The sequence below is a fragment of the Lynx rufus genome, unplaced genomic scaffold, assembly GCF_022079265.1.
Source record: "Lynx rufus isolate CCGP_SWC_20201006 ecotype Redwood Valley unplaced genomic scaffold, mLynRuf1.p SCAF_11, whole genome shotgun sequence".
NCBI lineage: Eukaryota > Metazoa > Chordata > Mammalia > Carnivora > Felidae > Lynx > Lynx rufus.
In genome coordinates this window covers 31,425,559-31,440,799 of record NW_025814825.1, presented here as the reverse complement: position 1 = coordinate 31,440,799, position 15,241 = coordinate 31,425,559, and the positions used below count along the sequence as shown (strand labels likewise).

Below are 15,241 nucleotides of genomic sequence, written 5' to 3'. Positions count from 1 at the left end.
GTGTGTATTTACAAATAGGAAAGAGTTCATAGAGTAGGCAGTTAGAGCTGGAGACAAAGGTAGGGATAAATAGATGACACATTAGAAGACTGAGGGCACAACATCCTGACTTGTGGCTTTTAACATCCTGGCTTTAGGGATTCCAACACCCCAGGACTGAAGAACCAAGAGCCACCCTCAACCTCTGCCCCAGGGTAACCTATGGTTTCATTATCATATATTTACATTGTGGTTTCAACCCACCCCTACCCAAATGGGGGAAGATGGCCAGGATAGTTCCTGCAAGAACCTTGTAGGGCCCAAAACTCTGCCTCCCAACTGGCAGGAGTCCCTTAGACGAATAGAAACAACTTCTGTCAGAGACTGCCCTAACTATGACCCATAACCTCTGCAAACACAAAAAGAAAAGATACCCTTAATCCCCTTGGGGTTGCCACTTCGGGGGCTGCCCAGTCTCCTCCCTTTTTGAGAGTGTACTGTCCTTAAACTGCTTTGGGTTTGCTACTTTCCTGTCTTCATTGGAGTGCTGATCCTCAGGTAAATCTTTCCTGGGTAATCCAAGAACCCACATCTCCATTCACACAATGCAGACTCCCACTGGTAGCAGAGAAATGAAAACTAAAGAGGGAAACTCATTCTTTTAATGGAGGTGTAAACAAGGCTAGAAAGAACTGGGTGTCAGGAGCAGGGAGTAGGTGGCAAGATCAGGAAACAACTTCCCTTATTGTCAGCCAAGTTTTGAGAGGGATTGTTTGGCATTCCTATGCTTGTTAAACCTTAGTAGGAAGTCAAATTTCAGGATGGTGTGGGGGAGAATAGAAATTTAGTTAAGTAAAATTTACAGGTATTTTGTTCTGATTAGTCATGGAGACACATTGTTCAGCTGATCATTTATGAGACATAGAATGGGAATTTTAGGTTGTGTGTCTGCTTTTGTAGCAGGTAAACGGGTCTATGGCGAGTTTTATTTAAGTAATATGGGAAAAGGTGGTTCTTTGCAGTTTAACAAAAGACTACAAAAGAAATTGAAATAGACATGTATGTTACTCAAGGCCCTGGACCCAAGTGGGAAGGTCAAGACAGCCTGCAGAGAGGGAGGCATCACCTGAGGCACAAGCTTTTATTGTGTTCTTTGAATAAAATGTCTTGGGGCTCCTGGAGTAAAGCTGGATTGGTCAATTCAAACTAAAAAGAGCAGGGGGAAAGGGGGGAGTTTGGTAAACACCACCAAAAGTGCGGGAGCAAAGACTTATGGGAAATGTAGTTTTCACTCTGGTGTTGGCTTTCCGGGCTGACTCTGCGCGTGCTCACTGCCTGCAGGTCTGTAAATCTTTCCCCCAGGGTATACCTTCTCCTGGGTGGCGCTTCTCGGATCACCGAGTCTTTGCGCTCCCTAGGGTCCAGTGCGACAGGACAGGGGAGTTTGGGGTTGGCCGAAGGCAGACGAGCGTCCGCAGTGCTCGGGAGCCGGCGGGTCTGGGGTTGTGGGGGGACCCCGCGGCGGGACCTCTGGCACTTGGGCCCCCCAAGGGCGGGTTGGGGCAGCCTCATCCTGGAGGAGGGACGACCGGCCTATGGCTCCTCTCTCAGCAGAAAGGGCCGGCTTCGCGCGGGGGCGCGGGGGCGCGGGGGCGCGTGTCCTGGGAGGTTGCAGAGTCCGTGCGCAAAGGCGGCTGCTGCAGCAGGGGGCGCGGGCAGCCGCAGGCGGAGCTCGGTTCTAGTTACTGAGCAATCCTGAAGACGTTCAGTTTTATCTTCTGCAGAATGAGAATGTTTTTATACCTGACCCATGCGATTGTTCTGCGCTGCTAATGTCTATGCTAGATATACGTAGATTTTTGCCATCAAAGGCTCTCACGGCCATATTTGAGGTAAGCTTAACTGTCTCCATGTTAAGAGAATAGTAAACCAGGCTCAGAGGTGAAGTGCCAAGACCACACAGCAGCGGTAGGAATCTGGTTTTCAATCCATTTTTCTGCACGTCTCATGTTCCTTCTAATAAACTGCCTTGCCTAAAACCCAGCATTGTTATTCACAGCACTAATAATGTCTGATACTGTAGTATCAGGAAAATAATTATGAGGTATATGGGAACTGCATAATGTCTTGGCCTTGGGTTTTTGGGATATTTTATTATTCTTATTCTTCTGAGCGCTTGCGTCAGGTAGCACAATTTCTGGGTCCGGTCTGCCCTGTCTAGCTTTTGTCTTTGGAGAACTTCATTTGAGTTTGTTGATGGCCAAAGCTCTTGATTCTTGGGGAAAGTATGTATTAGAGTCAGGTTGGGAGCCCTGTTTGAAAGTTCCAACTAAATTTAATTTGTCCCCACTGCCCAGGTCCCATCTCTTTTGGAGCAAAACAGCTCTTGTACTTTTTTAAATTTTTAAGAAATGTTTATTTATTTTTGAGAGAGAGAAAGCGAGCACGCCACGGGGTGGGCAGAGAGAGAGTGGGGGACAGAAAATCCAAAGCAGGCTCCACACTGACAACAGTGAGCCCCACGTGGGGCTCAAACCCACAAACGTGGAGGCTTAACCAACAGAGCCACCCAGGGGCTCCTGGAGCAAAACAGCTCTTGAGGTGAGATGTGGGAAACAAAGGCAGAAGGAAATGGCAGATAAAATTGAATTTCCTTATAACCTGCAGCCCACTGACAAATACTTGAGGCTGGCAGAGTAAAATGTTTCTCCAGGAACTTCCTACTGTCTTCTTTAGCATATGAAAATCTCATTGGAAACTTCCCCTTGATTTTACCTCCCCTAACTCCCAAGTATGTAACCAATGTCTCTTTATGGTCCCAGGGCAGCTCTTTCTGCCAATGGGTCCTGTCTCCATGCTTTAATAAAATCACCTTTTTGCACCAAAGATGTCTTCAAGAATTCTTTCTTGGCTGTCAACTCTGGATCACCCCCAAAACCTTATCACCCAGGAATCCCACCTGGAAAATCACCCCTTGATCTGAGACCTCTCATCAGAGGCTCAAAACAGAAACAGAAGAGGCCCAGGAAAGACTATATCCTCAGACTGCCGGGACAGAAGTAATTCTTGGTCCTTCTACAGAATGAGCAATGCTTGGGTGATGTCACCATAACCAGAAATCATTGCAGGCTGTCCACTGTTCAGCTTTAAGATTTGAAATAAAGCTGGCAACATGAGCAAAGGGTAGGCAGCACAGCAGAGGGTACCTCACAGGAAGTTTGTGAGGACACAGTTCAGGGAAAGGAATCACCAGCCACAGGAGAAATTGACCTTGTTCACCCTCATCAGCCATACTCCCTTCACTGCACTTGCTCTACAACCTAGAGGGTGCATCATTCTGTTCTGATAGTAAAAAATCAAATAACTAATGTATAAAGAGTTTGAAGATTTTAAAATTTTGTCTGTATTTAAGAGGTGAAAAAAAAAAGGGCCTAGAAGATAAGGGAGTGACTTGTCTAGAGTAACAATTTATTAGTGGCATGCCCAGGGAACTCCTTGCTGTCTATCCTTAACAGTGATGTCACATCAATTTTTTTTTTAATGTTTATTTTTGAGAGAGAGAGAGAGAGACAAAGAGACAGAGCACAAGTGAGGGAAGGGCAGAGAGAGAGAGAGGGACAGAATCCAAAGCAGGCTCCAGGCTCCGAACTTAGCACGGATCCCAATGCAGGGCTTGCACCCCCCAATGACGAAATCATGTACCTGAGCCCAAGTTGGATGCTTTACCCACTGAGCCACCCAGGCGCCCCTCAAATTTCTAATGAAAAGATCCTTTTGAGAAACCATAACCAAGTTAGAATAAACAAAGTACCCCTGCACTTTCCAGGGGGATGCTGATGAGGATTTTGTAACTCAAGGGCCAGACACTCCCTAGGAATGCAGAGAAATAAAGGCAATGTCTTCCTGTGTTGTTCTTTGTTTGATTAGTCCTTGGTTGTTACTATTTATTTATTTTAGTCACTATAGAGGGGAAGGTAAATTCTTTTTAGCAGGAAGTTAGTAGGAAATGTTTATATTCACCTAATGAAAAATCGCATTCTGAGCTGTGACGGGTCAGAGTCTGCATAGACAATGGGTACTCCTCCATCAGCTCTGCCCTGCCCTTAGGGTTGAAGCGCATGGCCCAGGGGGGCTTTGTATGTAGCTGCTGTGTGAAGCTTGCTAGGCAGATAATTCTGCTCAGCTCACCTGGTTGCATAGGACCTCATTTTCTTTCCTTCTTTCCCAACTGTACCTTTACAGTTCTCTTCAGTTTTCCAAGAGCAGCAGGAAATGACTGAATCACAGGTAAGCTGTTTATTCCTGCTTTGTTTTGCAGTGGATTTTGTGAGGTGTGTAAGGGAACAGAAATTAAAATAGAAAAACAGAAATAGATGAAAATCAACATCAGATTAACTGTAGACTATCAGGTCAAGAATTGAGCAAAGTCAGCATATAGATATATGCTGGTCCTGTAAAGTCCCAGAATTATCAAAGTTGAACAGCAAGTTTGCCGTTCTGATCTTTCTGACAGCAAAGGAGAACCAGAAAAATGAGTCTCTTAGGGCACTAACACACTGGCACTGCGGTAAGAAATTATCAGAGACTGGGGGTTCAGCAACAAGCACTTATTTCTTGTATTCTGGAGTCTGGGAAGTCCAAGATCAAGGTGCCAACACATTTGATTCTTTACTGAGGACCCTCATCCAGTTTGCCCATGGCCCTCTTCTCATTGTATCTTCACATGGTGGAGAGAGGATAGAGGGCCAGCTCTCTCGTGTAGTTTCTTCTAAGGGCACTAATGTCATCAGGGCTCCATACTAATGACCCACATACCTCCAAAAGGTCCCATCACCAACTAAAATCACACTGGGGATTAGGGCTTCAACATGTGAAGTTTGGTGGGGGGACACAAGCGTTCAGTTCATAACAGAGTTTGAGGACACAATTTTCTTTTTTTTTTTTAATTAAAAAAAATTTTTTTTAACGTTTATGTATTTTCGAGACAGAGAGAGACAGAGCATGAACGGGAGAGGGTCAGAGAGAGAGGGAGACACAGAATCCGAAACAGGCCCCAGGCTCTGAGCTGTCAGCACAGAGCCCGACGCGGGGCTTGAACTCACGGACTGTGAGATCATGACCTGAGCCAAAGTCGGACGCTTAACCGACCAAGCCACCCAGGCGCCCTGAGGACACAATTTTCTAATGGTCTTGTTTGGTCCAGCGGTGTAGAATATCTGGAAGACAGCTGAATGGTTGACATGCCCTTTAAATGGCTCTGCATAAATATTTCCCCCACCTAGACTGTAGCACTGTAGTATTTGTGACTGTACTTAACCGCTACTTACTTGCCTGTTCCTGGCATTGTCAGACTTTAGATTTATTGTCAATCTAACTTCTGAGAAAAACTCACCATTTTATTTGCATTTCTGAGATTGCTGATGATCTTGTACATCATATATCTATTGGCTTTTCATTGCTTTTGTGAATGATTTCATTTTTAATCATCTCTTATGTATTAATTTTAAAGAATACTTTATGTATTTTGGACAATAATTCTTTGTCTGTTACATTTGTTGTGAATGTTTTCTCCAAGTCTGTCGCTTGACCTTTACCTCTAGAGTGCCTCTGGCCTTATTAGAGTTTTATATTTTTCCATAGGCCAGTCTTTTTAGCTTTTCTGTTTTCTTTTTGAATTTTAAAATTCTTCCCTAACTTAAGATAAGGATATTTTAAAATTTTTGCTTAATTAATATTAGTACTATTAAAAATATTTAAGCCTTGAGTCAATCTGGAAATTGTTATTGTAGATAATACGAGGAGGGAATCTAGTTTTATCTTTTAACACATAAAGCACCAATTCTTTATTAATGTTTTTCTCAATGAATTATAATGGCACATCTATCCAGTATATTACCGTGTCTGCACACATCTGTTGCTGGACATTCTAATTCATTGCATTAGTCCTTAATTCATTCTTCTTTAGGTTCATCATGTTCTTTCTTACACCTTTTTCAGTCTTGCTTCATGAAACCTGGCATCCTTACCTTGTGCCTGATTTTTCAAAGATAACTCAAGAAGTGTTAGCCAACACTGGAATAGTCTTTGTGGGTTTTCGGTACACACCAATTACCCCATTAAAGAAGTTTCTTCCTACAGCCTAAGTTTTGAGTGTCCATGATGCTTAGTGGTTTTTCTATCTGCCTTAAGGATAGATTTGATTACTATTTAGATTGAACTTCTTGGTTCCATTTTGGACACGTTTAAAAAATTTTTTATTTATTTTGAGAGCGAGAGAAAGCGTGAACAGGGGAGGGGCAGAAAGAGAAGGACAGAGAGAATCCTAAGCAGGCTCCACGCTGTCAGTGCGGAGTTGGGCGCAGGGCTCGATCTCACAAAGTGTGAGATCATGACCTGAGCCAAAATCAAGAGTTGGACACTTAACTGAATGAGCCACTTAGGCACCCCTTAATTAGTTTAATTTTTATCATTCTGAGAGTTCTTTATATACTGGATATAGACTGTTGTCAGATATAAAATTTACAAATATTTTCTCCCATTCTTTGGATTGTCATTTCACCTTCTTGGTAATGTTTTTTGAGGCATAAAATTTAATGATTTTGTTGATGTCCAATTTATCTTTTCTTTAGTTGCTCATGCTTTGTCGTATCTATGAAACCATTGCCTAATCCAAAATCTTAAAGATTTAACCATGTGTTTTCTTCAAAGTAACAATTTTTGTCTTAAACTCTCTTTTACCTGATATTAATATAGCCTTCCCAGCTGTCTTTTGGTGAGTGTGTTGAGCAGAATGCCTCTCGCAAGTTGCCAATGCCAACACTGACCATGATGGAGATAGCAAACATCATCATTATGCCAGTGTACAGGAATAAAAATTTAAATACTCCTGCCACTGCATCTTGGTTTCAGAGTTACCAAGGAAGACACAATGGAGTCAAGCATTGGATGGAACAGTGCTTTTATACCCTTAAGAGGTAAAGCAAGATCAGTTCTGATAATATGCGATTGGACCCCCAAGGCTAGTGGGTGCCCCCAGCATCTGATGCAAGGCAGTTGGCCTATGCACACACCTCTTAATGCCACAGCAAGAGTCCAACCCTACTACTGTCGAATCCAGAATACTGAAAGCTGAGGTTGTGCCAGAGGGGCATTTAGTATATGCTTAATCAGAACAGAGGAGCAATTAAATAAAAGATATTCTGACAAGGTGAATGGCTTATATAGGCTGTGTGGTCTCTTTATCTCTTGGTAAGGAAGGTTCCAGACCCAAGGCTCATTCATATGTAGCTGAGTGGGGGTTGAAAGACCATACACGTGAGACTGTCTTTCTCATCATGGTGTATCTTTGTCCATCCTTTTTTCTGTTTATGTCTTTGGATCTCAAGTGAGTCTCTTTCAGACACTATTTATTAGTGAGTCTCTTTCAGACACTATTTATCACGTTTTTGTTTTGTTTTTTTTATCCAGTATGGTATCCACTATGCCCTTTAATTGGAGTGTTTAAGCAATTTACATTTAGTGTAATTCCTGATAGAGCAGGATTAGGTCTGTTGTTTTCTTATTTGTGGTCTACAGCTTTTTTGTTCCTCTATTCCTCCATTACTGCCTTCTTTTCTGTTCAATAGATATCTTTTAGTGTACCATTTTAATTCCCTTGTCGTTTCTTTTGCTATGTTTAGTTATTTTCTTGATGGTTGCCCTGGGATTTACAATTAACATCTTAGTTTCTAACAATCAGGTTTGGATTGGCTTGCACAGAAGTGCCATGGCTGGGTGGGAGTCCCTGAATGGGTGTGTTGTGGTCAGTGTAGTCACCAGTATGCCATCGTTGCTGCTGTCTGTGGCAGTGGTGTGCTCGAGCAACCAGAATCGGAGCATGGAGGTGCACGACATTCTCAGCAAACAGAGATTCAGTTTCTGGTCCTTTGGAACAGGAACTCATGTTAAGCTCCCAGGACCGGCACTTGACAAGCCAAAAGTTTACAATTTCAAAACTACATAGGACCAGATGTACCACAATCTCCTTAGGAAAGACAAAGGACTCTATATGCAGAATGGCATTTTACATCTGTTGGATAGAAATAAGAGGATCAAGCCCTGGCCAGAAAGGTTTCAGAGCTGCAGAGACTGTTTGATCTGATTCTCACCTGTCAAGAGAGAGTGTACAATCAGGTGGTGGAAGATCTGAATTCCAAAGAGCAAGATACCTGCCAGCCAGTGCATGTAACCAATGTGGACATCCAGGACAACCATAAAGAGGCCACCCTGGACGCATTCCTTATCTGTGAGTTGTGCCATTGCATTCAGCACACGGAGGATATAGAGAATGAGACTGATGAGCTGCTGTAGGAGTTGGAGGAGAAGAGCAGCAGAGCCTTATTGCACACGGTCTGCTCCTACTGACTAGCCTGGCCACTCTCCTGAAGACATCTTTTTGAGCTTCCTTTTGTTAATACTTTTTCCTTTCTGATATTTGGTTTTACTTGTATCTATTCTGCTGGTGGTGGGTAGTAATACCCAGTAAACTGTACGTGTGAAATGAAAGGTACACATAAACACCAGATTAAAAACAATCGAGTTTTTTCTATTCCTCTTCTACTTGTGAGTGGAGAATTGACTATAAGGTTTTTTTCTTTAACCAGGAAAGTAAACAATGATTTACAGTACATTTCACCTATTAAAAAAATCAAATTTGGATTAATATCAACTTAATTTCAATAGCATATAAACAATATGCTATATAGCTCTATTCATCCCTTTACCCCTCCTTTGTGCTTTTATTGTCCTGTAGATCTTCACGTATTGTGTGCCATCAACACAGATTTATATTTTTTTTTCTTTGCAAAATGTCTTTTAAATCAGGTAGGAGACACAAAGAATTACAGAATACATTCATTTATGCTATTTTTTACTCACATAGTATTACCTTTACCAGCGCTCTTTGTTTCTTCATGTGGATTTGTGATGCTGTCTAATGTCCTTTTATTTCAGCCGGAAGAACTCCTTTTAGTACTTTTTGTGAGGCAGAGATGGTGGCAATGAATTCTCTCAGTTTTTGTTTATCCGGGGATTTTTAAAATATCTCCTCCATTTTTCTTTCTTTCTTTCTTTCTTTCTTTCTTTCTTTCTTTCTTTCTTCCTTATGTTCATTTATTTTTGAGAGAGAGACAGAGGGTGAGCAGTGGAGGGGCAGAGAGGGAGACACAGAATCTGAAGCAGGCTCCAGGCTCTGAGCTGTCAGCACAGAGCCCAACGTGGGGCTTGAACTAACGAACCACAAGATCATGACCTGAGCCAAAGTCAGATGCTTAACCGACTGAGCCACCCAGGCTTCCCTCGCCTCCATTTTTCAAGGATAGTTTAGGTTGATAGTCTTTTTCTTCCTACTGCATTCTTGCCTCTGTGATTCCTGAAGCAAAACTAGCTGTTAATCTTATTGAAGATCCATTGTACACAATGAGTTGTTTTCATCTTGCTGCTTTCAAGATTTTGTCTCTCACCTTTAACAGATTATGATGTGTGTGGTTAATTGATTTTTTTTAACTTTTATTTGTAGTTTGTTTAGCTTTGTGGATGTATAGATTCATATCTTACGTCAAATTTGGGAAGATGTTGGCCATTATTTCTTCAGCTATTGTTTCTGTCCCTTCCTCTTTTCTCTTTCTGGGTCTCCCATTATGCATATATATTTTCTTCATTTAACCATTTTTTAAATTGTTTATATTTTAGTTAGTTAATATACAGTGCAGTATTGGCTTCAGAAGTAGAATTCAGTGATTCATCACTTATATAACAACATCCAGTGCTCATCACAACAAGTGCCTTTCTTAATACCCATCCCCCATGTAGCCCATTTCCCACCCCCCCTCTCTCCATCAACCCTGAGTTTGTTCTCTATTGTTAAGAGTCTCTTGTGGTTTGTTCCCCTTTCTTCTCTTTTTCTCTCTCTTCCCATACATTCATCTGTTTTGTTTCTTAAATTCCACATGTGAGTGAAGTTATATGGTATTTGTTTTTCTCTGGTCGACTTATTTTGCTTAGCATAATGCATTCTGGCTCCATCTGTGTCGTTGCAAATGGCAAAATTTCTTTTTTTTTTTGAAGGCTAAGTAATATTCCATTATATATATACACCACCTCTTTTTTATTCATTCATCAGTCTATGGACAATTGGGCTCTCTCCACAGTTTGGCTATTGTTGATAATGCTGCTATAAACATCGGGGTGCATGTACCCCTTTGAATCTGTATTTTTGTATCCTTTGGGTAAATACCTAACAGTGCAATTGCTGGATCATAGGGTAGTCCTATTTTTAATTTTTGAGGAACCCATTATGCATATGTTTGAATACTTGATATCCCACAGGTCTCTGAGGCTCTGTTCAACATTTTTCATTGTTTTCTTTCTGTTCTTCAGACTGGATAAATCCAGACTGTTCTTCAGACTGGATAAGTTGACACAATTTTTTCTCTATTCCTTGTTTCTTTGCTTGTCTCATAATTTTTGTTGAAAATTAGACATTTTAAATAATATTATTTGGCAGCTTTCAGAGTCTCCCCTCCCCAGTGTTTGTTGTTATCACTGTCATTGTTATGTTGTTTAGTGAGTTTTCTAAACTGATTGCGTAAAGTCTGTATTCTTTATCATGTGTGGCCACTGAAATCTCTACTCAGTAGGCTAGTCAGCTAATGATTTACCAGATTTCCTCAAATGCTTGGAGTTAATAAGTCTCCTGGTCTGTGTCCAGGTGCTCTCTGTGCATTGGTGGCACACACCTTCTACACTCAGATGTGCTATTGACAACTCTGCCTTAGTCTTTACTTCTGCATGTACAGAGCTTCAAGGTCAGCTGAGAATAAGAGCTTAGGGTCTTCTTAGGTCTTTCCTGAGCATGTGCATGTCCCTGGGCATGTATGTGGCTTTCTAGATTCCTAGGAATACGTTGAAGCTTTCAAAGTTCCTATGGGCATTATGAGATTTTCCTTTTTTAGCTTTTAAATTAGCCTCTTGCTTGCTCCAACTGTTATTCACCACCTCAGGTGGCTGTGAAGTTAATAACTTTCCTCTAATTCTTTTCCAAGCACGTCCCCTGGGGAAAAGGCTGTTTGTACTGTGGAAGCTCCAAGCTAGCTTAAAGACAGTAGAGTCTTCCAAGGAACCATCAGACAGGTAAATAATGACAGTTCTCTGGGGATGAGGCTTTGAAAGAGCTCTATCCCTCTTCTGCTCTCTCTGGTGGCTGCCTTGTTGCTGCTTTTCACTGTGATTACAAGCTGTTTGTTTTCAGGCCTCCCGTGGAGCTGGATGGTAAAGGATGCAAATGGAGCGAGTTAAAATGCCACAAACCTCACAAACCTCAAACCAGCAGTGTTTATTGAATGAATGCTCCCTGGATTTACGCAAGACTGTGGTTAGTTTCAAACTTTAAAAAAAGCTGATTCTTAGAATTTTTGCTAGTTTTCTTATTTATTTTATGGAGGAATTTTTGGAAGTCCTGACTCTGCTTCTTATTACTTCTGCTTCTCATCGTGTATAGCTGCATGGTTTCCACTGTATGCATTGGTCATCGATTTTTTTTTAATTAAACAATTATTGATTTATTTTGATCGAATGAGAGAGAGAGAGACAAAGAGAGAGAGAGAGTGTGTATGAGCAAGGAGAGGCAGAGAGAGTGGGAGAGAGAGAATCCCAAGCACACTCTGCATTGCTAACACAGAGCCTGACATGGGGCTTGATCCCATGAACCATGAGATCATGACCTGAGCCAAACAAAATCAAGAGCTGGGCACTCAACTGACTGAGCCACCCAGGTGCCTCTATCATTGATTATTTAACCAGTTTGCTGTTGAAGGATATGTATGTATAGTTTTTTGCTGATACTAGCAATGTTTCATTGAATAACCTTATGTAAATGTAATTTCGTATGTGTGAAACTTAAGGAAAAATTTTCTAGAATTAGAATAACTGGATCTTAGGTCAAAACTAGGCCATCTCATAATTTTCATAAATACTACAAAATTGCCCTGAACAGTGGTTGTATCATTTTGTACTTCTGCTGGAAGTCAGTTTTATCCCTTAGTTCTTTAGCTGTCAACTGAGCATTGCTTTTAGCTAGGCAATATTTTATGTGTTCAGAATACTGTCAGTGGTGTGCTGGTAAATGTTTAACAACTAGTTCTCTTAGGAGAATCCCACCCCCTGGTTTGTAGTGTTTTCTGATGTCTGTAGTGTTAATGCACCACACCATAGCCATTTGTAGTGACATGGGGTTGGGGAGAGATATGCACGTCAACCCTTTAAATACTTTTTTTAAGTTTATTTATTTTGAGAGAGAGAGAGAACAAGCGAGAGAGAGAGCATGCACAAGCAGGGTAAGGTTAATAACACACCGATATTAATTTCTTAATTTTGGTAAATATATATGTTAATTAAGATCTTAACATTGGGAAAACTAGGTGAAGGTTATGCAAGAACTTTACAATATATACAACTTTTCACGGAGTCTAAAATTATTTAAAAATAAAAAGTTAAGAACTGCAAAGAAATCTTTAACTTAGTAGATCTGTTATTGGTACTGGATTGGTACTATAATTTCTAAAACTACTTTGTATCAGTTGAATGGGTAAATATATTGCAGTGCTTAGAAACCAGGTTCTATTAGAAGGGAATTACAGATATTGAACGGGAAAATGTTGTTGGATATGAATTGGAGGAATCAATATCCATTCATGATATTTTAAAAAATGAATATTTTTTGCTCTGGCTTCTGAAAGGGCCTAGAAGCACTAGCCCATCTGTTGCATACCTAATAGCCAAATCTTGGTTTCCAAATACTCTTTTTTCCACTGAAAGAAATCTAACTCTGGAACATGTAAAGTATAAATTAATTCTGGAATATAATTTTATGCTAGAAACAAGATGTACTGAAAGGATTCATAAAAGGACACAGAACCCCATCATTGACCAAATTGGAGTAGCTTAGCACCAAAAAGAGTGGTTATTATTACACAGTGACCAAAAAAATGTCCATGAGTTTCTAGTGATACAGAAGAGAGAAAAAGACATAAGAGGAAGGGGGAAGCTCTTCTTTACTTAAAAAAAAAAAAAAAAAAAAAAAAAAGCCAACTAACAAATATGGAAGAGAGAGGGTAAAAAAATCACCATTTTGTAAGCCTTAGGGCAATAATTAATTTGGCAGGAATCATTCATTGATACTAAAATCACTGATTGAAAGGTTGAAAGTGAACAGGATAATTATATGGCCTCAAAATATTGCTTTGCTGCCCATGGATTACTCATCAGTTACTGGGAAAATATGCCTTTACAAAGGAGAGAGCTGGTGACCACCACTTTAACCAAACGATCATACTAAATTTCACCAAGAGAAGGACAATGGGATGTTTAGTCCCCTATATGTTGCAATAAGAGGCATGTGATATCATCTCTTGTTTTTTTGTCCAAAAGATAAGAAGTTGCTCTGCATTTAATCATAAACAATCAGACAAATCCAGAGAATGGGATATTCTATAAGACAACTGGCCTGGATTCTTTAAAAAAAATCAAAGTAAACAAAAATGGTGGAGAGGCTTGTTCTAGGTTAGAGAAGATGGAAGAATCATAGGAACCAAATGGGATGTGTGAGAATTGATTGAATTCTGGATTGAGGAACTATTTTGAAGCACTTGAGAAATTTAAATAAGGATTGTGTTTTAGACAATTTAATTGAATTAGTTTTAGTTTCTTTAGGTGTGAATGTGGTGTATGAGAACAGGGCCTTATTGTTAGGAAATACATGCTGAAATATGGAAGAGTGAACTGTCATGATAGCTGCAGGTTTCAAATGATACAGCAAAAGATACAATTATATATAGGAAGAGGTAAAGCAAATACTGCAAAAAAGGATTTAGGTGATGATAATTCAAGTGTTCATTTTATGTGTTTTTCAACTTTTTTTTTCAGGTTTGAAAATCCGAATTAGAAAGTGAGAAATAAAAACCATATCATGGCATACGTGTATGGTCTAGAGCTTAGTGTCTAATACCATTCCCCACTAAAAGGAACCAGGGCTCGCTCTTTAGAGAAATGGCTGATTCCAGGGCTGGGCAGGGTATATATAAGATGAGTGTGGAACATCATTTTATGCCAGAAAGTAGAGAAGCACTTAAAGTAATCATGCTGGCATGTTTGAAGGGGCTTTTACTGGCCAAATCTGGGACAATGTGAAGACCAAAATAATTAAGTACAGTAATCAATTGTAAACCATTGGAAGAAAATAGAAATTCATGAGTCTATACTTAAATAAATGGCACTGAAGAGAGGCTTCTTGCTTATGGTAGAATGCTAAGAGCTAACTGGTAAATGTGGAGGAAACGTAGGAGTTAGAAAAGCAGCATTTTATATCTGTCACAGTGGAGATCGCATCAGGCGAGAATCCTCAACTGATGCTAAACGTAGGAGACAGTCTAATGAGGATTAAGGGATTTACACGGTCTTAAAATCTCCCCACAGACTGCTTATTTGTTCTCAGGGAGATAAAAAGGCAGTAATTACACAGTGGAGAGATCAAACAACTCATTGCCTGGATGATGAGAATTAGCATTTCCATTGAGGGACAGATGACAGCATATGCCATGGATGGGATACCTGTGAAGGAAACATGAAATATCACCTGTGGACTTCCCAGTCTAGATCACATAACCTAAATCTAACCATGAGGAAATATCAGGCAAACCAAGAGTGAATGTGCTATTTTTTTCAAAAAAAAAAAAAAAAAAGAGTAGAGAACCATATATTTCAAAGATGCCTATGTCCAAAGATAGAAGATATGGAAATGTTCCAGATTAAAGGAAGCTAAAAAAGACATGACAACAAAATGCATGGACACTAGGCTAGATCTGTACTGGAAGGGGGAACATGCTGTAAAAGAGGTTATTGGGTCAGCTAGCCAAACTGGCATAAGAAAGGTTACTTAGATAAAAGTACCATGCTAATGTTAAATGTACTGAATTTAATAATTGCCATGGTTATATATACACCCTGAATTATTTAGGAGTAAAAAGCTATGATGTGTATAATTTCACCTTCAAAGTGGCACAGAAAAAAAAATTGTGTGTGCGTATTTTCTTATTTTTGTGTTTGTATGTAGACAGGAAGAGAATACATGCAAACGATAAATGGAGTCACATGTTAACAATAAGTGAGTCTGGGCATATGGGTGTTCTCTGTGCATATTTTATTTGCATCTTTTCTGTAAGTTTGACAT

At 40.2% G+C, this 15,241-nt stretch overlaps 1 protein-coding gene and 1 pseudogene across 1 annotated transcript in view; both read left to right on the top strand.

Moving 5' to 3' along the window:
• The first annotated feature begins 1,692 nt into the window (after positions 1-1,692).
• BMS1 (BMS1 ribosome biogenesis factor) overlaps positions 1,693-15,241 on the top strand; it is a 79,874-nt gene continuing 66,325 nt past the window's right edge. Inside the window, exons 1-5 of the mRNA XM_047073146.1 lie at positions 1,693-1,871; positions 4,222-4,266; positions 6,733-6,953; positions 11,061-11,148; positions 11,267-11,389. The gene's annotated coding sequence lies outside the window, so the exon portion shown is untranslated. The remainder of the gene's footprint in view (positions 1,872-4,221; positions 4,267-6,732; positions 6,954-11,060; positions 11,149-11,266; positions 11,390-15,241) is intronic.
• Positions 7,536-8,476, top strand: LOC124506980 (RNA polymerase II subunit A C-terminal domain phosphatase SSU72-like; annotated as a pseudogene).